Here is a 26,212-nt window from a genome sequence, read left to right as displayed (position 1 = left end):
GGATTTTTTGTTTTGTTGGTTTTTGGCTTATTGTTTCTTCAGTTCTGGATGTATTTTTGTGGTTGCAGTTTGAGTTTAAAAATCCCAAATACCTCCATGAGTTAACTCTTGGATTAATCTGGCTAGTTAACTCTTGCTGTACTTCTACAGAACTGTGAAGTTATATGCAAAAATGCTGTCAATTCTTACGTTAATTTGCATTTAATATGATAAAGATACTTATTATTCAAGTCCCAAAATTTTCTTTGGAACTTTATCTCTTTGGATATGCTGAGTCATTCTTTTGAAGCAAGTGTATGCTTGCTAGATTTCAAATAAGATAATAAAGAATTTTAAAATTTGCTTAAAAAATATAATTTATATGCTATGAGTTCTCTAACATAAGTATGACTGACGTGGGTGTACACTGAGAAACAGTATTTCTAAGAAGAAAAGAAGTAATTAAATCCTCCAAAATGTCACATTCATGATTAGAGAAGATTTTTGTTTGAAAAGAACAAAGGCAGAAAGTGGTAAAAAGTGAGCTGTTCATTGCTGAATTTATGGTTTTAAACCTAAAAATAATAACTTTAAAAACCTCATCCCCCTCATTCAAATAGATAACTTTTATCATTGACTTTGCAGCTAATACCAAGAAATTTGTTAATTTGCATTTCATGTAGAGAAGCCAGCCCTGCATTCCTTAGGCATCTGTTTAAACAAAGGGTGATAGCAGATCAAGGGCAAAGCTAAAACTGGAGTAATTTGCTTTACATGGAAGAGGTAAATAAATATCCCACTGTACAGTGTCATTGCAACATATGACTTCTGTCAACCTACAGCTGATTTAAACAGCTCCTGAAATCTTAATCTGTTTCTTGTCTCTCCCAGTTGCAGTTTGCTCTCTCTAGCTGTCCTAATCAGTCATTTTTAGGACCCTGCTCTCAAATAGGCAAGATGAAAAAGAAAAAATGGACCCTTGTACTTCTAAGGTGCTCCTTTTAACATAAAAAAAAGTGCATCTAAACTTGCAAAAAGGCCACACAAACAGCTCAGCAGAAGAAAAAGTGAGAATGCAAATTTTTGAGGGTTAATAACAGTCATCCTATAAAATACTTTTTTGAAATCAGGAATCATACTAGGAATTGCACAGTTTTCTTCGATCCTTTGTGCATATCTTAAATTTCAGCCAAGCAGCTTTTAATAGGAGAGTTTTTCTGGTTTTTGTTTCCTTGCAGTTCTCACATTAATACAGAGGAAATGTATCCATGTTGAATGTCTTTCAGTATTATTTACAATAACTAATCCCAAGCATGCAATACTTCCAGCTAATGAGGAATATAGATTTAAGGCAGATGTTTGCTGAAACCATGAATTTGGCATTCACCTCATAGCAACATTTAATCTGTGCTGGATGTTTACTTCTTGGTATGTTGGTTGCCAAGTGGTTGCAGTTCTCTTCTGTTGTAGTTTAAATTTTAAAAAAGGCCTCCATCTTAGAATTGCAGAATCAGAGAATATCCTGGGTTCAAACAGGCACACAAGGATCACCAAAGTCCAGCTTCTGTCCCTGCACAGGATACCCCAAAAATCCCACCATTTACCTGAGAGTACTGCCCAAAAGTTTCTGGAACTCTGTCAGGTGTGGTGCTGTCACCACTTCCCTGGGAAACCTGTCCAGTGCCCAGCCACCCTCTGTGGGAAGAGCCTTTTACTAATATTTAATCTAAAACTCCCCTGGAATCTTGTGCTCTTCAGACACATGGAAAAGCAAAACTGATCAGTGTTTCATGCATTTAGCAGAGGACACAAGCAGGTCTGATAGCCAGAAGCTGCTTCAGGCTGGAACTCAGCAGGAATTTGGTTCTGTGTAAAATGGCAGGAGTGGGCTGGCAAGTTTAACATGAGAACGAGTTGTGCTCTTTTTGTTGACAATTGCATGATGTTGAGCATCAAGTGTCTCTACTTGGACTAAAGAGGTTCTGGGGAATAGTCAGCAATTGATGTGATTACTTATTGTCATCTGACCATGCAGGAGATGCTCTGGTGCTGAGATCTCCTCTCAGAGCTCAGGTCTAGTCAGTGTCAGGTGCTGAGAAGTTGGTTTGTTTTGTGCTGTGTGAACACAAGACTGAGGGGATTCCCAAGCAAACAAGATATCAGAAAGCACTAAGCAAAGGCCAGTGTTTAATCATTTCTAATAGACTAATAAAAGGAAAATAAGTAAGAAAAAAAGAACTTGTGACCAGAAACAAACTGAAGCAGGAATAACTGGCACTGGTTTCAGCTAAACAATAAGTAAAACTAGGATATGAAAAGAAAAAAAAAAAACAAAAAACAAAAAAAACCAAAAACCAAACAACAACTTAAGGTATTGACACAACAGGAATTATTTGGAATTATTTGAAGTTAGAGGCAGAAGCAGAGAGATAAATGATTAGAGGAAGCTGGGAGAAAAGACACTTTCAAGGAAGCTTATTTTTTCTGATGACATTGGTGAACAAGATTGTGTTGTCCTAGCAGACATCCTTTAGCTTTATTAAGGTAAAGAAGAGATTGTAGTGGGATGGTAGGAGGTTTTTCAGGGGCATTGTTGCTTTGTGTTGCTAATATTGGCCATATACTAATCTAAAATTACTTGCCATATGGGTACATTGGTTTTTTCTTGAATATCAAAAGCTGAAAGCCTCTAAAAAGAGATCAAAGGAATATTGTGCTGAGTTGTCTGCTTTGTTTCTACAGCAAAGACATTCTTTAGAAAAGTTGAGTGAAGAAGAGGAAAGGAGATTGATGGGTATTTTACTGTTTTGATGTTTTCTTTAGGAAAGTTACTCCTAGTTTTGTTACTGAGGCTATCTTTTGCTTGGTGAAACAAGTATGTTGTTTACTTGCTTATTGACATGGATGGGATTGGCTACCTGGAGGCAGGTATTGAAATGAGCAGCGAAGAGCAGAGAGCCGTTCCACCCACCTGTGTGGGAGTGTGAAAGCACATGTTTGCTACCCAGCTCTAAGGATCAATTGCTGAGCTGATAGCAGGAAACATTAGCATGCAAAAATGAATTTATTCCCTATGCTTTACCTAGCAAGAACTGGGCGGTTGGAAAAGTACCTGGACATTGCAGAAGGCTAATGACCGATTACTGCTGTCATTATAGAACCAAAAACAAGTTTTTTCTCTTAGTGTGCTCGGGTGAAGGGAGGCTGAAAGGTGCAGCACACCCCCCTTTCCTTTTGGATGGTTGTAATAGCTCTGTTTTGTCCAGCCATATGTTGTACTGCCATAGTTCTGTGAACTGTTTCTCTTTACTCAACAGATAGGCACCCATGACTTTTTTGAAAGTAATACAATAATAACATAGACCTTTACGAATTAGAACAGTTATTGCTTTCAAAGGGATGCTCAGACTCCACTCTGAGGTGTGCTGAATGTTAAATAGTCACTAGGGGGATGTAGGAGTTCTGGATGGAAGCTAGGCTCATCTTGAATGAGTTTTTATTACAGCATTAAAATGCTGCTTCATCAAGAGCAATTTTTGAACTTTACCTGAAAATACTGCACTCTGTGTAATATGAACTTAAATACACCCTCCTTTCTTTTGAAAGCTCAGCTGGTCTTTTTGCCTGAGCAGTTTCAGATTAGCTTTAAGCAATAGCTCTTCAAATATAGTCTCACATATGGCCCAGATTCTGGGAAATGTTTACTCCTTTAACTTATCATTCTTTGTTTTAATGAAAAGCTTCTGAAGATCATTGTCATCAGCAGACCTTGAACTAAAATGCTAATTGCACCTGGTGAAGGGGAGGCAGGTTTTAACCTCTACTTGTGGCACATGGTACTGACCGAGGGATTGCCTTGTCTGTTCCTGAGGGCAGGGGCATGAATGACCACAGTGTAGCTCTGCAAGAGTAACAATTCCAACACAAACAATAGAGAGTTCAGCTCAGTACCAGTCAGAGATGGATTTGCAGGTATGTTGTAATGTTCTCTGGATTGCACAAGTTCTTCACACCTTTACTCTGTTTTATAGAATGCACAATTACCTTTTAGACAAGAGCTGAATTTTGCCTGCAACATAAAAGTCCATTTATAATCTGCCAACAGGCTCAGCTGCTTTTTATTTAAAGCATAAAAAAGAAGGATTACTACTAGAGGACAAACCCTGCAAAAATGATGTGAGATACTTACCAAGAAAATGGAAAGAATGTATGGGTCTGAAATGGGTGGCAAAGAATAACACAAAGCTTTCATGGTCTGATAGCTATGGAAATGTGTGAATTTGTGCCTGGTGAAAGCAATGAAGACTTATGAATGTGTTCATAAATCACATGTATCAGTTATAAACAAAGGAATAATTCTGCTGTTCATTTCTCACTCCTGTAACTCAAGAAGAGATGCGAAGAAGCCTAGAGGGAAACATGGAGTTTGATTCAAATATCTGAGCAAGCCTGTTCCAAGTCTCCATTTGCAGATGGGTGGGTTGCTTTCCACTAAAAGATTTGATGTTCTGCTCTCCTTGCTTGAAGGTACCTGTTTATGCTGGGAAGTCTGTACCGGAATCTGGCAGTTAGCAATCCCAAACTCCAGAGTGATGCTTCCTCAGGTTGTTTTACCTAAAAAGACAAATTCATTGCCTGTTATTTACTGAGGATTCTTAGATGGCACCACCACTAATGGTGAAGAGACTAATGGCACTCTCTTTCTAGACAGATATCTTTCCAAACAGAGCATACTTTAAAATATTTACAGTGCTAAATTTCTGTGAATAATGTGTTTCCTGTGAAAAATAAGTAAGCAAGAAATATCATGATTTTGGCTAGTATTTATGACCAATGATGAGAGCAGTGGGCTTAAAAAGGATGGTACAGCTGGCTACAAAGGAAGCAGGTTCATTTCTGCAGCACACAAATAATGCTGATAATTCTTTACACTCCAAACTTTGAGTTACAAGGTCTTTCTAACTGGATGTTTATTCCTTTTCCTACAGATCACAAAATGTGGTGTGTTATCAGGGCTTTATTTCTTTTTGCAGTGTTAGGTTCTTTGTTGCAGTGTTAATCCCATGCTGCCTTCAGCTTTCATATGGTTCCCCATTCCTTTTAAAAGTATTACCAAATTTCTTTTCTTGTAACTTTTCAGTTATGCATGAAAAGTAACCCAAGGGTTTTTAATGTGCATATTAAATGCATGCATCACTTCCATTGTTCATCACCAAGGCTGTGATTTGTATCTAATGTGAATGAGTAAACTCAACTTTAACTTCATATGCTTCTACATCCAGTCTTCAGTAAATGAAGTATTACACAAGGAAAAGAAAGGGAAGTTTGGATTATGACACAACTGTATAAAATATTGATTTGGTCTTGATGAAAAGTCTCAAATAATGCTTATGTTTTGTGAGGCCTTGCCTAGCCTATTTTACTAAACATGGAAGATTTCCCTTTCTAATTTACCTGTTGATAGATGCTGTAGTGTTTATGTCAGGGGCTAAGAAATTCTTCCAGATCTCCTTCCCACTTTCTTCCAATCAGAAGGTCTGAAAGCAAAAGCTTTCTATTTTCATGTTTTACTGTTGTACAAATATTTTATTAATATATTCCTCTCTTTGAACTCCACGGGAATAATCCTTGTGAGTTTTGTGGTTGCTAACTTGAGATTTTTCTTTGGTTTACACACCATTGAGTAAATTTTTGTTGCAATTTTTTTCAAATACCATAAATATTTTAAAAAACTTAGGTCCATGTGAAGTGTAGAGAAGAGGAATGATTTCTTTGATTCTTTCTGTCATAAGCTAGTGGCACAGTACGATTTTTAGGCCTTAGTGTTCTAAGGTTTTGTCATAGACTAAGCAATTTAGATTCAGATAATTTCAGAAGTAGATGTTCTACCACAATTCAAAGGAAGACTGGCTCATTAAAAAAAAAAAAAAACAAAAAAAAACAAAATAAGCATTTCCTAGTCTTGTTCTGTGCAAGGAATACTGTATGTTACCCTTTAGTTTTTAATGAAGATTCTCTATTGCTTCTTTCTTTTCTCAAAACTTTAGAATGAAGTGCCCCTTTGTTTTTCTTAGATTTTTGATGGGAGGTTTATAACCAGCATTTGTCTGTGAGAAGTTCTACATAGAAAATTGCTTTTCTATTTTAGAAATATTTTGTAGGGATGACCATAACAGTTTTAATGTCACATACTCCCAGAAAAAGCTTCAGGGATACAGAGGCTGACAGCCTTTGGGATGAAAACTCTAGTAGCTATGACATAAAGGACCTTCTTTATATATCTTATTGCACAGTGATAACCAGCCCAGGTTTGCAATGAGCAACACTAAATCAGTCACCACCACCTGCACTTGAGCATTGTCAGCAGCTTGTTTTTCTCATCCATTTACTGCTGGTTTCTTCAGGCCCTGAAAGGGCTCTAACAACTCAATAGCTAAGACATCTGGTTAAAACTGTGTAGCCTATGGCACCTACCAAATCAAAGTAATGTAATAGTTCTTTCTGCTCTTAAAGTTTTTCAAAATAGAAAGAAAGAGTAACAGCATAATGAGCAGAAAAAACTATCAAATATCTGGCAAGAGTCTTTTAATAAATGGGACCATAAAAGAAACAGAAGAAATAGTGTGGTTTTGAGTGAATAACGCTTCACATCTTTGAAACGTGATTACATTCCCAGTTAATAAAGCTAGAACAGACACCTACTCATGTTTTCCCTCTTTCCTGCCTCCATATCATATCTTCTAATGTACATAAGCCCCTGTCATAAATCCTCTCCCAAAAGAGGTTTTTATTTTGCCAAATCAAAGTGAAAATTCAGATAATATGATGCCATACAGCTGCCTTAAAGAGACTAACATCTGCTTTGATAAGCTGACCAACAGCAGCCTTATGTGCTTGGTTAAGTCTATAGATAAGGCAAATAATTGGCAGGATACTCGGGTCCTTCTGGCCTTTGCCATCTGTGATTCCTAAAATGATCATACTGCTAATGATGTCCTTCCCTTTGCTGAAATACAGAGGCTTCCTGTTGTTTTTGTTATAGTCTAAGGTCATTAAGATGAATGTTGTGATAGCTGTTTACAATGTGGCAATTTAAAGTTCTTTTGGCAAGGTGAGGAAAAAATGGGGATGTACATTTTACTACCATAACAACACTAAAGGAGCTAGAAATTAAATAGAAAATTTGGAATAGCTTCTCTGGCATTGTTTGTTCATGAGAAGGACTGAACAGGGGTTGTTTTGGTTTTTTGTTTCATGTTGTTGCAGAGTAATGTTATGCAGCTTTTGGCCTATGAGAGGTGAGACAGGGCCCAGAAGGGTGGGGAAACTTGTCACGTTCTGTAATTGGAGCAATTCTTTAATCTGTTTTCTCTAGTAACTATTTTCTGGCAAATCAGTTCAAGTGGTTGTAGGCACACAGTTTGTGGTGATTGGGAGTGGGGCTGGCCCAGCCTCATCCCCAGTGGCACAGCTGTGAGCAGCACTGACAGCAATGAGCCATGGAGTGCCCGGGGCACTGAGCAACCACCAAAGGGAGCAGAGGGCACACAGGGGCAGGGCATCAACAGGAGGGGATAAAAGGCTGGGCTGAGGAACAAGAAGGGCAGATGCTTGCAGCCTTCTGAAGTGGTACTGTGTGTGGGTTGATGCTTGAAGCCTTCTGATGTGGTAAGGTGTTACTCATGCGGGTTGAAGCTTTCTGAAATTTTGTACTGATACTCTGTGTATTGTGGCTGTTTCTACTGTGACTTCCTGTGACATATGCTGTTACAATTGTTTGGTGGTTTTTTCTTTGGTATTGGGAAAGCTACCGGTGTAAAAGGCTTCTGATTGTATTGCTTTTGCTCATCCTCTATGATCTATACCCAGTCATCACCATCTGTTGACGTGACTGACATTTACTGTCTCAGGAGAACAACAAAACCAGACCATTCATGTAGGAGCCAGGGTGCAAGCCTGAAATGGAGAGGGACATTTCACAAGGGCATGTAGTGATAGGACAAAGGGGTATGGCTCCCAGGTGAAAGGGGCAGGTGTTCATTGGATCTAGGAGGAAATTCTGAGGCTTCTGAGACACTGGAATAGTTTGCCATTGCACTGGAATAGAAGCTGTGGGTGCTGCAGCCCTGGAAGTGTTCAAGGCAGGTCTGGATGGAGTTTTGAGGACCCTGGCCTAGTGAAAGGTCTCTGCTCATGGCAGGGGATAGGAACGGGATGATCTTTCGGGTTGTTTCCACCCCAAAATGTTCTATGTGTTTCTGAAAGATTTTTTTTTTTTTCCTCTGAGTATCCTCTTTTCATTTCTTGTGTGCCCAGTCCTTTGCTCAACTTCTCTACAACACACAAGTATGATAGTCTGGTAATGACCTAAATATGTCCTCTTGGATTGTGGGGGATCTGGGCTACTGAGCAAGGCAGGATTTGGTTCTTTTTGCTCTGTCTTTTGCTTTATAGACCACACCAATTAAAAACTAAGAGGAATAGGTATTAATGAGAAAGTCCAAATATTTTTCCTCTACTTTTCCTCTCAAATAATGTCCTCTTTCCACCCTGAGGTTACCACTGTTGATGGGGAAAAAAACTGACCATAGGAGAAAGATGTCGTATTTTCTTCTCTTTCCTTCAAATACTATGCAGCAAATTTAAGTTGAAAATGGGTTTGCTCTACATTCCTTTTATTTAGGCATTTCAGTACAGATTATGTCAAAGATTATGTCAAAAATATATCATAGAAGAACTAGAAAGCTTCCTATGTACTGAGTATTTTGCTCTTGTGTTATAAAATGTTTCACTTTCTTTAAGAAAAAAATTTTGCATGCAGAAAGGATTTTGAAAAATGTCCTTTCCTGACTAATATATTCTGTACATGTAATTTTATTGCATTTAAAATGGTATAACTTGATTTTAGAAAAAATCTACCCTGACTTCATCAAGCATATTTTATTTCAGAATATGTAATAAGAAAACCTCATTCCTGCATAACAACTTATTTTTAGCTTCGTCTGGTGTAAAATCTGCTATGGTACCAGAAAAAAAATTAAGTGCCCCTAATTTTACTTGCTTTCTGCATCACCTTTGAAAAATTCATAGTATGTATTTCAATAGCCAAAATGTTTTCTCTTTATCTAGAGTGTGCTCTGCTTTGCAGATGACAGCTGAGCTTGTCTAATCAAACTAAAGTTGGTACACTTACTGAACAAGGCTGAGCACTTGTTTATGATCTGAACCGAAGACCAACTTTGGATGTATGTTGTGGAATGCCAGACAGATAAAGATGCTTCCTGACACTGAGATGAGCTGCAGTTTTGCCTAAGGAAGCACTGCATGAACTGCCTTGTTGCTTTAAAAAACAGCCACACAAACATGAAAAAACAAGCAATTGAAGCCTAAATCTTTTATTACCGTGTTTGAGACTTGTGCTAGGTGAGTTTGTGTCTGTATCTTTGAGAAACTCTAAAAAAATAAGATTCTGGATAGCAGCTGGCTTTTACTTTTCTTCAATGATTTCATACAATTCCTAGATTATCTCTCTTCCCATCCTCCCTGTCACTGTTTTTGACAGGGACAAGTGGCTGAGGAGATGCATGCAATGCAGTTGTCAGCTCCAACCAGATGCTGCAGAAAGGTGTAAGGGAATAGCTGTCAGTAACAACAACAGTCAAAAAAAGTTTATTTCTGATGTGACTCGCGCATTATCTGTGAATGAAATCTGTTTTGCTCAGGTTCTCCTTCAACTGTCTTAATGTTGCTGTCGATAGGTTTAGTGGGGTGTTTTTTTTCTTGCTTGGGTTTTTCCCCCCTCCTAAAGTACTTAAGGTTTAGTATATGGAAACAGCAGCTGAAAACAATTCCTGGATTTGATGTTATTTAGAATTTAAAGTTCATACCATTTCCCCAAGTGTTTTCCAATTCCTTCTTTCTCAGAATTTATTTTCTATTTATGTTTTGGAATTTAGCTTGTTATCTCCCTAGTAAAGTTTACAAACAACTCTGAGGCAATGTGCAAAGTTTCTGTTTGTTTCCTTTACTTGAGAACCCATACTAATGGAAAATTCCAGTAGTTTTCTGATGTCTAGAGCAGACAAACTACTGATTTACTTGGGTTTTGTGTACCTATTTTGGAGTTTGATTTGGTTTTTATTTTAATCATGAATGGAAAAGGCAGCCACATTAATTTTTTACATATTTCATATTTATGCATGTAATTATCTAGAGCTTACTGATTTAAAAAGCTGTGTGCTCCTGACTTCTGTTAAGAAAACCTTCATGGGTTTTTTTTCTGTCGTGAAACTTTCCACTCTGGACCATAAATTGCAACCTTGAACTGTTTTCCATCTTGTCTTTAAAACAAGAATACACCTGCTACAGACAAACACCTTTGCTTTGATTTCAGTGACATGTTTTGTTTTGCTTTCTAAATGGCCATTCTCGGCGTTTGTCTAGTGATTAACGTAAAATGAAAGGCATCTTTCATGTGCTTTTAAGAAAAAATAATCAGGAAGGAATAATAGATGAGTTTCCTGCCTTTCCACAGACACTATTATTGATGGAAGCCCACCAGGAATAAAATAAATATGGTAGCATATTAATTCCTTGCCTTTCAACAGGAAATGCTTTGTCCCTAACTTGCACATACTATGACTATTATAGAAATATATTGTGTTACACCGTTCTGGTGTTTCTGAAGCCCATTTTAATGGGGAGTGCATGCCACAGACGTTCTCCAAAGTGCGATGCTGCGCATCTGTACCCGACAAAATTCATTGCAGCTTTAACCGAGACCAGCGTGAGTGTGTCTACTATCTTTTCTTTAGGAGACGCTTCCTTGAGGAGTGTAGAGTTACCAAATCGCGTTCCTCACTTTCTCAACTGCCGCCCACTCTTCACGCCTTCTCTCCGCCGCTCGCTGCAGCTGGCCGCCCGGGCCTGGCGGTGCCGGCGGGAGGCAGGGGGAGCCCGGGAGCAGCGGCGGCGGCCCGGCCCGGCGGCGGCGAGCCCGGCAGCAGGCGGGGTCCGCGCCCGCCCGCCCGCGCTGACGTCAGGAAACTTTCGGGGCGGCCGTGGCCGGAGCGGGCGCCGGGAGCGGCGCGGAGAGGCGGCGGGACGGGCTGCTCCATCCCCGGCAGGTACGCGGCGCTCCGCGCCCGGCGGCACCGCGGGGCCCCGCGCCGGGGCAGCCCCTGCCCCGCGGTGCCGAGGGGCGGCCGGCGGCCACCGAGGCACGGAGGGGGGTACGGGGGTCCGAGCGCCTGTTGTGAGCGCGGCTGAGCGCTGCCCCGGGCTCTGCCGTCGGCGCGGAACTTGGCAGGGGCGGGCGGAGCTCGGCGCGGCTGCCGCGGTTCGCTCGCGGGGCAGCTCCTCGGAGCAGCTCCTCGCCCCCCGGGTCCCGCCTCACCTGCGGGCTCCGCGCTCCCCGCTCCGGGGCCGCCGGCAGCGGCTGCTCCCAGCCCGGCACCCGCACGGACCCCGGGGTCTCGGACACACGGGCGGGGCTTTGTGAATTTCAAGTAGCTGCGGATAATGAGATGCCTTTCATTCGGGCTTGGGTTTTTTGCCCGTTGTAAGTACAGTAAAGCCTTTATCCGAGAGGAGGTTTTGTTTTCCTCGTGAGGCTCCGCCGTGGCAGCCCGGCGGTGCTGGGCGGCAGCCGAGCTCGCCGCTGGGGCTGCTGAGCGCTCAGTTGTTGTACTGGGGAGGATCTTCGGCTCGTAACCAAACCCAAACCACCGAGATAATTTTAACTCCGCGTGTGTCGGGAGGGTGGAGTGCTGGAGGAGTTTGCTGGATCATCACGCGAATAGAGAGAAGTCTGAGCAAGGACGGCAGCTCTGCCTTGCAGTCGGGGAGGGAGATTCAGAGAGAAATTCTCCGTTTGAGAGGGTCTAAAAGTTGTATGGCAATTAGAGGAACGTGTAAAGTATGTTGTTCATTTAATTTCATTGTCTTTCTCATTTATTAGGGGGCACCGAGAGTCAATCAAAGGCCCGTAAAGGTTAATTGTATTCTTCTTGCAAAGGAATTGGCTTCCTTCCGAAGAAATAGATTTCTGGGGTCTCTTTTTGAATTTGAGGCACTTATTAGATTGCTAATTTAAATAGCATGCAACTTTTAAACTTTTCAGTTCCTACGGTTCCATTGCAGTTGCAAGTTCTTAAAATGTCATCTTTATGGAAAGAAAAAGTTATCACAACTAAAAAGATGTTAAAACCCCCCTAATAAACTGGAAAACAAGGCATATGTGAAGGTGATTATGAAGGTGCTTTGAATGTGCAGAGAGTCATGGAAAATATTATAGCAATATATTTAGTTTATTCAGTATAAATATAAATAAGCATCTGTACTTGTGTGTTATGTGACTGCTTCTCCTTTTAGAAGTTATTTTCCATGGTTTTCTTCCCCTGTATGTTAGATGAACATGTAACATAAGTGGTACCTTTGAGTTGTTGTAGAGATAAGCAGTACTTCAGAGCCACTTAAGGTGTTAATGAAAATAAGACAAAACATTTTACCAGAAAGCAAAAATAATATATTTTTCAAGGTCAAGCTTCTATTTTTATGGTCATTTCAGAATGAACAGTAAGTTTTGCCTCATAGTTGTAGATTTACTTGGCTGATTTGTCACGCAGTAGTATGTCAGGTACAACTTCAAATATTTGGAGATCATCCACTTGAACTTAGAGAAAGAAACAACAGAACAGGGGGGAAATAATTTCATGATTATTACCCATACATACACTTTTCTGGTATGCATTTCAAGCATATGAACGCGTTAGTGATTATAGATCTTATTAAAGGCATATGTTTACATGAATGGCTTGGATAAAGGGAGTGATTTAGGGATTAAAAGCCTGGTGTTATGGCACAGTGCTGAAGGATGCGAGGGAGAACTTGGGTTTATACTTTCAGCAGAGCTACAGTGGGAGGAATATCAACGGAAGGGGGCTGGAAATAAGCAGCAACAGTACAACTCTGGTTGCCTGAGAAGTTAGAATGACGTGATTGGGTGTGTCTTGTGAGTGATGAGTACAGAAATTAAAATGATTGCGACAGTGAACTGTGATACCGTGTTCTGTGTAAAGCATTTTAAATCTCATAGGAAATCTCCTGCTAATGGAGGACCAGCAAGAAGGAAGATGTAGTTAACAGGAGTGGAAAACAAGAGGGGATGTTAGACAAACTACTGCGTTGTACAGCCTCCTTAGTCTTTGGAGGTAACTTTATAACCTTTTTGAGGGTTTTTCTAGAGTTCAAAGATTGTGCATCTACTGTTATGCAAAACACTCACCTGATGTGCCATTTCAGAATTTCCTTTACAAGCTCATTTTAATTTGCTAGTCTATTGCATGTAGTTCAAGTTATTGTTCGTAATGTACAATGTTTGTAAACATTGCTTGATGCTCTAAAAGTCATAATCAGAAGACTTGCGTGAAACACTTGAGAGGTCTAATACAATAAACTGGAATTAGTTTTTCTCTTGAGATAATCCCTCAAGAGTGTACTGCTTGAACATGTCATAAGAACATAATTAGAAGTACCAGCTGAATTAATTAAAGGACAGCTTCAGCTTGAACTGGGGAACATATAGCTTGAAAGAGAACAGAGAGGAAACTACCTTATTAATGAATTTTGATCATAGCTAGTATGGCTTGTGTCAGGATTCCAATTCTGTCATTTTTTTTTCCAAGAGAACAACTAGAACACTGAGAGCAGAAAAATCCACCAGGTTCTGTTCAAAAAAACTGCAGGTCCCTTAGACTTTTAGTTATTATCAATGGTGGAATGCATGGCAGAAGTTTAGTCTGTATTCCAAGTACACCAGCTCTTGAGACAGGGCAAAAAAATCATTAGTTTGTGACTTAATAGAGTTGTTGCACAAGAATATGCTAATTGGGCAGAAATAAACGTTTTCCCCATTGCCTTTTTTGCCTTACTGTAATCTGATTTTTGAAGGGGTAAGCTCCTTCAGAGACTCAGGTTGTAATCTAGAAAAGAGCAAACAATACTGGCTCTGTTAGAACACACAGTGCCTCTGCATAGCTGCCTAACAATGTTCTGTTTGGTTCTCTTACCTTCAGAATGCAACTATGCATGCAGATATATCTGTCAATATCTTTGGAAGTAATTTCCTTCCTAGTATCTCCTGAATCGCTGAGATCAGAATGTTGGCTTTGTTCATGCAGATAGTTTTGCTACCTCACTGCCAGTGCTCCCCTGGACATTCCCTGTGACTTAAATGCGTAATCAAGCTGTTCTGTGGCTTTGCTGTTGTGGCATGGCCAACTGCTGCCACTGAATGTGTATCCTTGATCTGGGTTTACACTCACAGCCCGTGTTGGTTAGGGCTGGGAGGAAGAAGGAGGTAGGCTTACTCAATTATCTTAATTTTGTGGTCTGTTCTCAGGGCACAGACCCGAGTGCAGCAGTGTCATCACTGCCCACCCTTTCAGTCTCTGATATGTAGCTGTGGACCTTGTTTGTGCCACTCTGTTTGCCCAGGGGCACTGCAATCGCTCTGGGAATAGTCAGTAGTATCTCTTAAGTCTTAAAAAATGTTTTTTCTTAAGCATTTTAATGCACTTAAAATGCATTTTTAACCTAGGCTGCAGTTCCACTGCACATAATAAGCAGACAGTCCTCCCTTAAGGACCCCCTTGCCGCATGGTTTCAGAGAACGTTTGTTACACTAAACTGAACATCAGGAGTCCAAAGTGATGTTACCACAGATTTCATCCAGGATCCCAGTAGATAATTTATCCAGCTGAAAACACATCATGAATTCCCAGGAAAGCATTTCCACTTTCAGTCCTCCTCTCCTCTGCCAGTTTAAGCAGATGTTCTTATCACCAGGCTGAGAGGGCGCTCCGAAATGAAATATGATTGTTTCATCAGGCTGAAGTGACTTATGTTTCTGATGTGTAATTACATATCAGCAAAGACAGAGAGAATGTAGAATTTTATAGCTGAAGGAAACAAACATATTTGTAGAACAGACAACACCTGGGTTTCTGACAGCCATCTAAGTAGTTTTCACTGAAGCAAGAAGCAGAACTCAGGCTGTAACACCTACAGTTTGACACTGGCTGCTTGATAATTTGGCAAAAAGTACCAGAAAGCCTCTTAGATTAAGGCACTGGATTTCTTTAACTTCTGCAATATTTTTTTCTGTTTTGAAGGGCAGCCATTAAGAAATTCTGTCATTTTAATTCCAGAGTCTGACATACTTGTCTTATTAGTATGTAATCACTTGGTTACTGCTGCATTTATTTTATGTTGCACCCTAAGCTTGCATATTCTGGTTTTATTCTGAGAACTGAGTTGTGTTTTCTCCATTTACTATATCACTTGGAGTTATAAAGATTCAGCAACATCTGTGCAGCCAAATGTTTTTTTTGTGTATTCTATCAGCAATACCTGATCAACACCCTTGCCTTACAATGGTGTGCACAAGTGTAAATTGGCAAACAATTCTCTTAATGTGCTGGTTGGAGACTGCAGCTGGCTCTGTTGACAAAGTTAAGGTGGTTTATTTTTTTTTTTTTTTTTTGGTCACCAGAAATTAGAACTATAATCTGTGGAAATTCTGGTTATTCCTGTGATGTAGAGATATCCTAAGTAATGCAAGTAAATAACATTTTTTCTTGAAAACTTTGGAAATGCTAAAGCAGATCTTTTGCCACACAAAAGTATGTGATGGCTGGTTTCTAGCTTTCTTTATTACTTTGTGGAGAAGGGTATGTGGATAGTCCAGTACTTGGGAATATATATGAATATAGAAGCCTAATCTCTTCAATCTTCTCATAATTCCCAAAATAACATGAAAGCTGTAAAACTGCATGCAAATTCCTCCTCATTCTTTTCAGATAGAATAGAATAGTTTTTTGAGGACTGTTGAGTTCTCTGGAACATTTTAAGATCTTTAATGTAATTTCTTTTTTTTTTCAGTTCTTCCTCTGCTCTCTCCATCCCCATAGCTTTAATGGGGAAAATTCTGACCAAAGGCAAAATGCAGAAGTACCACCGTGTGCAAATCAGGATCCTGACCTAGTACCTGTTGTGACATTTAATATTCTATTCTGTTTCCATTTTTCATCTTTTACATGCAGATGTCCTATCTTCAGCTCCTTCTAGGCAGAATGGGACATTAGGCACTTAAACATTGTGCTTAAACTTTCCAGGTGATCTGCTCTAAATCCCTGTAGTCCTTAAAGGCTTTTTCAGAGATCTCAGCAGTCGAGGCAAAATCAAGATTGTTTTCCACTAGACAAAAGGCTGTGATGAGGTTGCTCCTGCTGTGGACAAAAATATCTGGAAGGGAGGTGGTTGCCCGTTCTCCCCTGGGTCTTGCAGCTCTTCTTGTGGCAGGGGTCCCTGGGGAGAGCTGGTTTCTTCCCAGCTGCAGACTGGGTCTGCTCAGCTTTGGCAAGTCTCTTCTGTGCTAGTGCTGGCAATTTATATCTGCTAGAGTGTAATTATTGCTTTTCCTGTTCACAAAGGTACTCTGATATTAATGAATATATTTTCTCATTTGTCAGATTAGGAGCTTTTTTTTCGGGTTTTGTGTCTGTGTTTGCACATCTTTTAAAGGTGTCTCTTGAAACAGCAGCACTTTTTTTCTTAATCTGTTGTGAAATCTTCTGGAACATATCACTGAAGTGAGGTAATGAGCCTAGATAAAGAACTGTGTTCCCAGTAAAATAGATTATTTTTCCTGCAGTCACATCTCAAAATGTTGTTTGGAACAGCAATCATCTTTGCATGCCAGTTACATTAGGAGTTGTTTAAGAAAGTTTCTTGTGTCCTCAAACCTATTTTTTTAACATTTGTCCAGGCCATCTTCCCAAATGCCTTGCTGTGCAGATATGTGCAGTCTCTAATGCCTTCTTCCTACACGCTGTGTTGGCAGCTGAGTGCGTTCAAAGATCGTGAGTCAGGTTCCCTGAAAAGCCAAAATCTTAAAAATAATGACATTTAAAATACTGTAGGCTCCTTGTGAACATTTAGTGTTATTTTCCTTCTTTAAAGCTTCTTCTTTACACAGGTATGTAGATCTGAACTTTATTTTGTATTCTAAACAATTTATTTTTCACACAAACTCCAAATTTAGGACTTGGGTCTTCAAGAAAAAGTCTCTTGTGAAGCTTGCCCCACAGCTGAAAATTGTAGCCGATAGCTTTTCTCTCTTCTCCGTTTCCTGATTGACAAAATGGCAGAACCATCATTTCCAAAGCAGTGGACACTTGGGATCAAAGCTAAAGGGTGATTTCCTGTTGCAGGGTATCCTATGCCCAAGTCATACCTGTTTTAGAGTAACTGGAGTCAAGATTAATGTGTGGAGGCTTGTTTAAACAAAGTAAAAGTGAGAGGTGAAGTGTATATGGTAAATGATGCTGAATCTTTACTTGGGGTAGAAAATAGCAGCAGGGGACTGATGATGTAGCCAGCAGAAAGTTTGAGACATTAACCCCCACTGTGGTGCCTCTTAATCTGTTTCACATGTGTAAGCTCTAAAGCAGAGCCTACTGTGGATTTGTAAACACAAAGGTCTTTAATGTCTGAGATAAGGACAGTCTTTTTCTTGATTCCAGCAGCCTAAAAATTGCATTACTAATTTTGTAAGTTACACGTTGCATTAATATTCAATTTATCATGTTGTGCAAATGGGCTTAGTTTGGAAGAAATGCTTTTTCAACAAGTTGTGCACCTGGAGCTGTTACTAATTCCCTAATCTTTCTGTGCCATATAGTAATTGCACTTAATTGTTTGCTTTTGCTGTGTTTTATGGTGTGAAATGCAGTATGTCAACACTGCTGAGCAGGTACATCAGTGTGTGTAATGCTAACATTCTTGAAAGAGAGCATTTCCAGGTTTCACCTGACTGGATGAAATGGCTCGTGTGTAGCTACCAATGCAGTGCTTCATGCATTTTCCTGTAATCAGAGTTTGTAGCTGGATTTTTTTGGTGATGGGTTGGTTTTGTCTTTGCACATGTTTTTATGCAGGGTGGTAAGATAAGAGCAGTGCCAATGCCTGTGGCTGGGAAAGGGGCATGTAATTTTCTTATATAGCCATTTAAAACTGTTAGTATGCTAGTGGATAAAAGTGTTGTTAAATTGCTTGTGGTTCTTCTACTTCAGTGGGACTCTCCACTGCAAATTCTATTTTTTATTATTTTAAAAGCATATTAGGTGTCTTTGGAGACCAAAAAGAACTCACCTAGAAGCATTCCAGCCTTCAAAAATGATTCTCCATCTTCCATCCCATCCCATTCTCTGAGGGGAGGTTTATTTCTGGTTTAGTCCCCACAGGTTTGAAGTTGTACCCAAGAAAGCAGCCAGTCTTGGAGAGGGCACTTGGCAACTTTAGTTCTCAGGCTAAGTTCTCTCAGGGCCTACTGCTTCTGCCCTGAAAGACAGCAGAATCTGCTAGTTGTGCTTTAACCTGTCCATAATGACTGGCAATCCCATGTGTTTGTCACGAGCACTCTGCCATTAACAGCAAAAGTGATAATCTAGTAGAGCATATGAGCTATTGTTTTCTCTTTCAAAATTAAGTACACCTCCCAGAGGTCTTGGTTCCAATCCCCGTGTTTTATGGCTGAGGGTATTGAATGCAGCTATTAAGCTGTTAGACTGGTTTTGTATTAGTGATTTTCTCTGATGTGAAGAGTAATTCTTGAATCCAAGTAATTATCTGGCATTTCAGCCTTGCTGCACTGGCTCATGTGCTGGCATGGGTGATACCCCCAGCTGTCAGTACAGCTATGTGGCTCTTTTTTTACTGGTTTTGACTGGGATGGCATGCTACAGCCACTGCAAATCTGCCAGTGTGGAATGCTCGGAGCGAGCAGAGCCTACATGGGTGTTGCAGTGATCTGTCAGGAAACTGAAGTGCAGTTGACAGCGCTGTTGATTATTTCTCTCAGAAACAAGCAGGTGTTTGCTTGGCTTTGGTACTGATTGGCAAGGCAAAAATGATTTAACTGCACAAGTGACAGTGCTGCTGCGAGGAAGGAGGATTTGTGTCATGGTAGGCAAGGATAGTGTGCTGTACTTCTGAGGAACTGCTTTAATGCCTGGTGTTCTGTACCATGTTTATTTCTCCAGCCCTGCACAAAAGTGGAAATGCTGGTTATTATCCTCAGCAGTAGATGTAAAATTGTCACTTTGCTTGGATTTTTCACTTCTGTTGTTGGGTTTTCTGAGGAGAAGGAGAGGGTGTGACTACTTGGCAGTAATATGATGTCATGGCGCTCTGTTTCATGTAGCTGTCTAATTAAAATAGATTATTAAGAAATAAGATCATTCTACATGGACATTTGTATTAGATGGCAAGCCTAGCATGGACATGCTAATACACATACTTAACTTGTTTCTTGTAAATAGCTTTCAGTCTTCTCTATTTTCAAAATGTACAGTTTACACTGTGAATTCTAAACCCAGACTCAAAAAGACCGACATGCTTTAGTGAAAAGTTTGCAGTCTTACTTAGACTTGTTTTTCCCAAAGTTGAATCTAATAGGATAAAGGATATCTTAGGAGCAAATTTTATTTTGTTGAACTAGAATGCATTTACAAAATATCTTTATCTGAATTTTATTCTCATATTATTAGTCTGTTTTGTCTTTTAAATTTGCAGATTTCATAAATAAACCATGACATAGTCTTTACTTTTAAATCTCCAAAGATAGAAAAAATCTCCAAAGATAGAAAGAAATGTAATCACTATAAAAATAGGTGCAGCATCATTGGCTCATGTATTTTATTTGAAGCCAGATAAGAAAACTTTGTAGAGCTAATAAAAATGAGAAGTGGTGTTGTGTGGGTAAAGGGAATAATTTTCAAGTGCTTATGGATAAGGCTTTTGATGAAGTGCATTGTGTGTATCCTGGTATCAGCCAAGGTGATAATTTAAAATGGAGTAGAAAGCTGCTTCTTCTGGAGGCTCTGTAACAGAGGCTTTTTGAGGAGACTGTGTGGTTCATGTACTCTGTGTGTCCAGATATCTTTGCAGACCACTGATCCACTGATGTGTTCCAGGACTTCCTCATCTGTGATACTTCTGGCTTGAATCTTAAATTCATTTCAAACTCCACTCCTGGAAGAATCTGGGGTACTTCAAACAGAAGTGCAATATAAGAATGAACAGTCACCATCTAAGCTCTTGACATCCAGAATTCAGAGCCAAGTCATGTTTTGATGACTTAAAGATATTGTACTTTATTATGTAGCATTTTTCTTACCATTCCTGGAGGATATCCTGAGTTTTTATAACTTAATGGCTTATGAAGAATTCCTAAATAAGACTTTCTCCCCCTTCCCATTTTGGAGTTGTGCTTCCTCTGAAGCATTGTTAGACTTGATTAGGATCTAGGAAATTTTTGAGTAATGAGTCAGAAAAATAAACAAAATCTGAGCATGTAAAAGGTGGGGAATGGAAGAGACTTCTGGTTTAGATGAGTTTAAATCCTTTCAGTTCTAAATTAGAGGTATAGTTTCCCTCTCCTGCATGCACACCTTTTCCTTCCTTTTTCCGTGTCCCTTTCCTCCTCTTGCCCTTGTACTCTCAAAAACCCCCAGGAGAACAGTTGTGTTGTGCCTTACTGAGATGACTTTATGGGTTATGGCATATCTGTGGGATATATGTGCTTCTCTAAAAGGCCTTGAAGGGAAAGCTTTCAACTGTAACAAATCTGTCCTGTAAAGGAAGGAAAGCAGTAAATATGCTTATAGTTGTAAACACTAGTAATTCCACAGCAATCCCTTATGTACCTCTTACTCAGAAAATTATGTTTGTTGTGATTCTTTGTGCTTTTCAGTTTGGGATTTCAGGTTTTCTGACATTGAAAAGGAGCTGTGATTAGAAGGTATGAAGAAATGGACCATAAAATAGATGTTTAGTTCAAGATAAGTAAAAGCATACTTGATAGGATTAGTGGAATATATTTGAGATGTGTTATGTTGCTGGCATACCCGTGACTGCTTAATAACTGAAATAATCTGTTGCTATTTAATCCAAATCAATTTCATTTGCTAGGTCGTCTGGAAGTTACCAAATAAGTTAGCTAGTTGCTTAGCCAAATGGCAGGGAGAAAAAAAGTCCAACTACTGAAGAAATATGCCTTGACAGTAAAGAAAATAATAAAATGCTAAGGATCTCATTTCTGAAGGAAGTAAGTGGTTGGCTGGAAATAATTGCTTGAATATTTTGAATTCATTATGGTGAATTTTGCCAGATGCTTTTGAAGAATATTTATGTGTGTTATTTGTTGTTGTGTTTCTTGTGCTTGCTGCAAGGCATGTGTACTTCTGGGTAATTTGATCCTGTTTGTTTATGGTCTAAATACTTCTTTTCCCCCCAGACAGCAGTATTCAATTGTGTATTATTTTAGTTGCTATTTGGAAAACGTGACACAAATATAAGTCCCAGGCAGTGTTTGTCTACAGTAGAATCAAGTGTATTTCTTCCTAGCTGACAAACTTGGTGGAATCTTGACATATCTTGACAGATCTCTGAAATTTGTGTTTCACAATATACCTGGGAACATTTTGCAAGTTAAGATCTTCAGAGAGATGTTGCAGCTCAAATATATTTGTAGCCTGTCTGGAGAAAGCAACTTATTAACTCTACTCTGAGCTTCTGACACTGAAGTGTGAAGGGTGGGGGCAGTATTTTCTGCTTGCTCCTATCTTGTCACTTATCTGGAAATGTGTCTATTATTTGAGTTTGCCCGGGCATGTGGATATTAGGAAAACTGGTATGCATGGCAAAGAACTAGCTAGTGCAAGAGCTGAAATGTGAGAAATTGCGTTGTGAATGATGGTAATTTTATTAGTTCTGTTTTGTGTAGATGTACGAATCCTGCTCATGTCTATTTGACTTCTCAGGGTGTCAAGATGGTCACCCTGTAGTTGTGGAAGTCATTTAGAGTGAAATGATGCTCCTGAGATGGTGGTTGAAGCACTTCTCCATATGTTGCCATCCTTTTCCTGTCTAGTGCACATTTCTTTGGGTACTGGCTCAGGTATTTTTGGTATGGGAACTGGATCAAGTATGACCAAGAACTGGGAAGTGGGAGGAGTAAGTTAATTTAGACATGTTCAGTCTGACTGTGGAGCAACAGAGTAAAATGCAGTACAGTTGCTTTTCCTAATAGAACAAAAAACCCAGACACTGGTTTGTCATACACTGATTTCCTCAGTGCTTGCAGTGTAGTTCTTTGCTGACACAACCAGAACAGATTTTTCCACATGGACATAGTCTCTATCTGGCCTTCACTTTACTTTTGTGCTCTTCAAGGCACCCCACTTTAATAAGTGGGGATGAACAGTGCTGAAGTGCAGAAAAGCAGGAACTTTGTTGTTACTGTATCCATTTTATTTAGCTTTGTCATGAATTCAGGTTCCTACGTGTGTATATTAGGAAGGTTTCTCTTGTTTTCCTGCTGAACTCTATCAGAACAAAACAAACAGAAAAGCTTTTTTCTTGGTTCTTGCTTCTCTTTAAAATGACGAATTTATTAACTTTTGGATGCACCAGAGTTCAGTTTATCTATGAACTAATAACAGAAACGAAACAGAAGTTGCAGCAAACAACGTGGTCGCTCTGTTTTGTCCAGTGGCTGTTCTCCTGTTCACCCCCATTTAAAATATGCTATTGCTATAAATAGAATTCTGCCTTTGAATCTCAACTTTTGTAAGGTTTATCATAGCGTGGAAAACCTGCCAGAACTTAATTGCCTTTTGGCAGATCTTTTTTCAGTTAATGTTGCTGCTGGTGCTGGAAGAGTGGAGGAGTCAGGTGTTCAAGGGACTGATCCTGAAAAAGAAGGCAGATCATTTAAACTGGGTTTCTTTTGAGCTAGTCTCTAGTGGAATTGGGCTGCAGCAGAGTAGTCCCATTTTTCCTTTTGCCTCTCTCCCTGGCCATGCTTTTGGAACTTGTTGGAGTCCTCCAATAAAATTTTCATGCATTTCACAAAATCTGATGACTTGTTAGAAAAGAGAGATTGACATCACTGTCCCTGTAGGAGACATGCAGCTGACTGGAGTACAGTGTGGTTGAAACAGTGAATTCTCACTCATTGCTCAAATGTGCTGAGTTTTAGCAACAGCTACCTGTAATAAAGTCTATGATAAAAAGCTTTTTTTTTTTTTTTCTTGGTCATGAAAATGAATCCATTAATTCCTGTCATGATGGATGCAACCTTTCCAGCACTTTGTTTTGGAGTGGCCTTATAGGTGCACAACACTGTGAATTTTATTATGAATTCTTCATCACACTCATGCAGTTCAGTCATCTATCTATCTTCTATTTTTATCACATTTTAGCACATTCTGTTTTCTTGAAACTTTTGTTTTAGCCCTCTTTAGTCTGCTTTTTCAGTAAACAGTCTTTTACTCAGTTGTGCTTAGGCAGAATTGCTATGTCACATCCAATATAGATACAGTATACATAATTTTTCTTGTTTAGCCCATGTCTCTTCAGTGTTCCAGGTTTTTTGGCAGTGGGCTATCAATCAAATAGCTTACCTGTTTTTCTATGGAATTCTCAGTTTGCTGTAGGTGGCCTCTATGCATTCCATATGCTCCCAGGATCTGCAGCCAATTTTGCTTCTTAGAAATATTCCTTCAGAAATCTGGACAGCTTTAAAACTGCATAGTTTGGTTGTGTTCAGATGTCATCTCAATATTCCTGCTTCAGCAGTATTCTAAATGACCTCTTCCTCTACCTGCACAAGATTCAGTCTTGCCAAGGTTTTTTAATTTTTTTGGGGGGGGTGGTTTATGGCTTGGGGTATTCTTTGGTGCTCTCAAATGAAATCAAAAACTAAAGGAGGAAATCTTGCGTGCTGCCTCTGTCTGTTCTCCCCTTGCAAGCAGCTATGTAGTAATGTCCATCTTGAGGCTTTGAAGGTTACTCTTATTACATGAAAGACTTTTAGGATCCTGTTCACTGGGTTGCTTCATCAGCTCTGCTTGTTTGACTGGTACCTTTTCTATACAGTAATTCTAATGCTTTTTTGTCTGATTTTTGTCAATTTTGTCCATGCGTGCAGGTTTTTTTTCCTTAGGATTCATTTTAATTGGATAAAATTTTAAAACATTAAATTTTGCTTTGTTTTTCATTTAGCTATTTTAGCTGCTTTTTTTTCTTTATATTCTCCATTATTCCTTTTATACCTCTATTTCTCCACCACATTTTTGAAACTGAATGTGTGTGTCCATCTGCATTTCCCAGTTAATTCACAGAAGTTAGCGGTAACCTAACTGATGAAAGCAAGAATTGGAAGTCTGAAAGAATATCTCCACATTTGTTCTTTGTGGCTGATCCCCACTTGGAATTGCTCAGGAGAAATCAAGGAATAGGTGTGACTCCAACACTGAGGATGCAATTTCCATCTCTCCAGTGTTTCACAAATACTCTTTTCCTCTGACCACTTTGTGATTCTCCACATACTCAGATTTCTATTTATGATGTAGATGATAGGTGAGAAGAATGTACCAAGACCTCCTGGATTTAAATACGATCAGGTGTTCTCCTCTAGATTAAAAGATGAGTCCCATTGAAAATGGTTTTCCTTTCATCTGCTGCATTGCGATGATGTCAGGGACATTTTTAGCCTTTTGTGATTTTTTTTTTTTTTTTAATACTTAATATGTTTTACAAAGGAGGCTTTTCCTATTATTGTTCTCTGCTGTGATGAGAAATACAAATGTCCTGAAGAAAACACTGTGTATAATTTTAGATGAAATACACTGCTGATCTGAAGACCAAGTAGGACTCTAAGATGCGAAGTGATAATATCTCAAGTTTCAGCAAGTCTTTTTGGAGGTTTATGGAAACTGTTAGGGACAATATGCTTACAATATTTTTCTCCATTTTTCAACTAGAAGGAGAAAACAACCATCCAATTTAAAAAAAAAAATCTCACTTCTGTCATAGCAATAATCATAGTTGTGGGGGAGGTTTTTAGTTTGTTGGTCTGTTTGTTTTATATGCAATATGAGTGAATGGAATACATTAACCCTGATGTCCTGGACTTTTGGAATAACAGCGTCATCAGTGTCATGCTTCTTTTCCAGTCTGAAAATGCGCATTGAATGTGGTGATATCTGTGAAAGGAGAATTTATGGGATTGTCCAGAACTCTGAATTGAAAATGCAAAGAATATGATGGAAGATTTCCTTGTGGTGGAATAAGGGTTAAAAGACAGCTCTTGGCCCAAACTACACAAGTGAACAAATTAGATGCTTTTGTGATGCAAAGTGGGATATTTGTGGCAGAGAAGCAAAGTTTCTTTCCTTTAAGCTTTGTGCACCTTTGTCTGTTTAGTCCTTTCGTTATATTGTTGACACAGCTTGAATTTATATTTATTGCATGAAAATATTCTTAAGTCTCTCTGCATATTATATCTTACATGAGCACACAATTAGTGTTTGGGTTCTAGATAACATTTTTCAGTGTGCCTAGCTGAATTGTGTATTACAATCAAAAATTTATGTAAAATGCATTTCTTAATTACATTTCAATATTTCCAGTTGATATTGTCTGAATACTTGATCATCTAGATCCTGGTTGGTTAAAAAAAATATTTCTTAGTTATAATAAATAGTCTGTTTTACTTGTCATTTTTGTGAGCTTCTGTAAAAAAAAACCATTCAGTTCCCAAAAAGACTACTTGATTTTTATAAATCCAGAATTTCCAGTCCTATTCTATTTAATCTAGGTGTAACAAAGATGTCATTGCATGCTGCCTAGCAAGTATGTCACCATGTCCATTCTCAATTAGCAGACTAACAGTTCTTGAGGTTACTGTGATTCATTTAAGGATCTGCCTTTTTGAGATAAATCTGAGTAGTTGGTAGTTTTGTAAACGTGGATGGCTGTGCATGGGGTGTGTCTATTGAAGGTTTCGATTTGTGAAGTAGTAAAGCCAATGTAATTTCAGTTTTTGTGTTGTTTCTTGAATTGGTTGTAGGAGAATATATAGTTACATTCTGTGGAAGTCTTCTGCTGAAATTAGTATCTGTAAGTCACTGTAAAATTTTTCAGTAGGCATATGGTGCTTTCCTTTGTGCTTATGTTAGTTCTGTTTGTTGAACCCTGTCACTCGATGCAGCAGTATCATATGGTTACCAACATACTCCATAACAGGAGTAAAGAAGCAAGAAAAAATAAATATGTATATAATTGTAACTTTTGTGACTCTATGAAGTCTCCTAAATGAAGAAAA

General features: G+C 39.2%; 1 protein-coding gene across 4 annotated transcripts in view; it reads left to right on the top strand.

Annotated features, from left to right (window-relative positions):
- The first annotated feature begins 11,042 nt into the window (after positions 1–11,042).
- The window catches only part of GULP1 (GULP PTB domain containing engulfment adaptor 1), a 142,936-nt gene continuing 127,766 nt past the window's right edge, over positions 11,043–26,212 (top strand). For 2 of the 4 annotated variants that reach the window (XM_041403212.1, XM_041403209.1), the window contains exon 1: positions 11,048–11,105. The gene's annotated coding sequence lies outside the window, so the exon portion shown is untranslated. Of the gene's footprint in view, positions 11,106–26,212 lie in introns of all 4 variants that reach the window. The other 2 variants (XM_041403210.1, XM_041403211.1) reach the window with 2 other exon arrangements.

Source organism: Onychostruthus taczanowskii, unplaced genomic scaffold, assembly GCF_017590055.1.
Source record: "Onychostruthus taczanowskii isolate IOZ18803 unplaced genomic scaffold, ASM1759005v1 scaffold20, whole genome shotgun sequence".
In the NCBI taxonomy this organism is placed as follows: Eukaryota; Metazoa; Chordata; class Aves; order Passeriformes; family Passeridae; genus Onychostruthus; species Onychostruthus taczanowskii.
This window is presented reverse-complemented; position numbering and strand designations above follow the sequence as displayed.